Genomic DNA, 2,462 nt, shown 5'->3' with positions numbered 1-2,462 from the left:
CTTAGTGTGTGTATACAAGAATAGTTCATGGTGTGCCGGATCATGTCCCTAAAGCTTCTTCTACATATATACAAAAAAAATTAATATTAAAGTAGATTGCTATTTTTACATTTAGGCTTAGATATTTAAAAATGAAAAAATAGAAACTTACTTTTAGGCTAAACCCATTTAAAAATCAAAATGGAACTAGATTGCTATCATACAAAAGTAAATGAAAGTAGATTGCTATTTTTTGCATATAGGCTCCACTCTATAAAAATGAAAAATAAAGTAACATACTTTTTAGGATTAGTCCTCTTAAAAATCAAAATGGAACTAGAAAAACTATAACATACAACTAAAAGAAAGTAGATTGCTATTTTATGTATTTAGGCTTTCCTTATAAAAATCAAAATAGAACTAATTAATGGTATTTCTAAATGAAAGTAGATTGCTATAATATAAAATTAAATGAGTACTTACTAAATCAGAAGCAATCTTGGAATGAGAAGCCGATCCACCGGTATGCGTAGAAAGGGCTTGTCCATCAGCTACACCTTTACGCCTATTTTTTTTTGTTTTGTTCTGATTTCTTCTTGAACTCTTCAGTATTCCATCTTGCAATCCAGGATGTCCACACTTCTGATGTTATATTAACAGGTTTTTTTTAAAGTCGACTTTTTCCATTTTGAGCTTATATTGTAGATATATTGTCTATATCTTTCCTTTGCCTTATTTTTCCAACAAGCTTGGACTAACAGAGTTTTTGCATCATCCCAATAGCACTTTTTCTATAATACAAAATATATAGATGAGTTTTTCAGTTAATGAGTACCTAATAATTGCATAAACGAGATACATACATGAAACTCGTCCCAATAAAGAAGTTTTGTCTCGTCGCTTAAAGTTGCCCAGCTATACCCATTTAAACCAGCTCTTTCACCAAAGGATTCATAGATAACGGAAGAACATGGGCACGAAGGAAATTACCTACAAAAGAAAAAATTAACATTGTAAAAATCATGAAGCTCAATGTTGATAAAAATGTAAGAATTTTAACTTACTCCTTATCTCGCACTCCAATATATAGACGCCCATCCAATCCTGTAGATCCAAGTAAATACTCTTGATGTTGAATGCCAACATTTTCCTCAACCGATTCACTACAATTTACTGTGGATGTAGGTATAGATGATGTAGTAGATGCAGGTGTAGATGATTGCATAGATGTAGGTACAAATGATTGGGTAGATGATGTAGGTAAGAATGACTGGTTGGATGATGTAGGTATGGATGATGCATGTGTTGATGATGTGGCACCCATAGTACCAACATGTGAAACAAATGTTGGGGCAGATACAGTACCAACAGATGATAATGTGGTACGAGATGATGATGACGACAATGCTGGTGTAGATAATGTTGGTGTAGATAATGGGACATATATATTACCAACAGATTTTTCATCATTAGTACGTTTGTTTTTGAAACGTACACTTGTATGTTGCTTTCGTTTCAATGTGTCTCTTAATAAGAATTGTGACATCTTTCCTGAAATTTTAAAAACTTAAGAAGTTATAAATATGTTAAATCACAAATATTATAGAAATATCTTATTAAAAATTTAAGCATACTACTTTTTAAAAAAATTCAAATTTAAAAAAAAATATTGCATACATAAAGACTATTTGAGTATGATAAATGACCGTTTTACCCTTCACCAACTTAGCACTTATAACGTAGTTCAAAGGAATGTTAGGAAGGGAAAAAAGGGTGTCTAGATAGTATACACAAAATGAGGCCATTACTCAAATCATTTTAAACAAGAGTGTTAATACACAAAAAAGATATAGGACCTAAAATTCAAAATTATCTATAAAATATTTTGAATTTTATCTAAAATAAATTTAGAAAAACAATAAAAATTGGAACCTTAATGGAATGATTTCTATGGTTGCACAAAAACTGCAATTAAAATTACTACCAATCAATAGGTTTGTTTGTTGGTAAAGAAAGACCTTTCCTATAGTACTCCCAATCAATCGGTTCTGGCTCCTACATTATCCAACAAGAAAAATCATTAATTGATATATTATGAATGCTAATTATAAAGATATTTCATATAATTGAGATGCCAACAGTAGAATTTTATCTGTTGTCATCACTTTATTTGGTGACCAATTAGAAGCCTCGTCAAATGTTGAAGACTTTTATGGAGTGGAGTTAAATGTCAAGGGTTTGAAGAGTTTGGATGAAAGTTTAGATGACAATCAATATTTTTGTGATTCATGTGCCACTCTTGTAAACGCATCAGACTACAGTCACCGCCACCTGTCCTTATTTTCCAGCTCAAACGTTGTGTTTTCCTCCCAAATGTAAGAACATTCTTTATAATCTTGTAACCAAACAAATCTCAATTACCATATTGACCTTCTTATATGCTTTTTAGTAATAACCCAGAGAATTTTTTCACCGAAAAAATT

This window comes from Lactuca serriola, chromosome 3, assembly GCF_051521515.1.
Source record: "Lactuca serriola cultivar US96UC23 chromosome 3, Lser_US96UC23_V15, whole genome shotgun sequence".
Lineage (NCBI taxonomy): Eukaryota > Viridiplantae > Streptophyta > Magnoliopsida > Asterales > Asteraceae > Lactuca > Lactuca serriola.
This window is presented reverse-complemented; position numbering follows the sequence as displayed.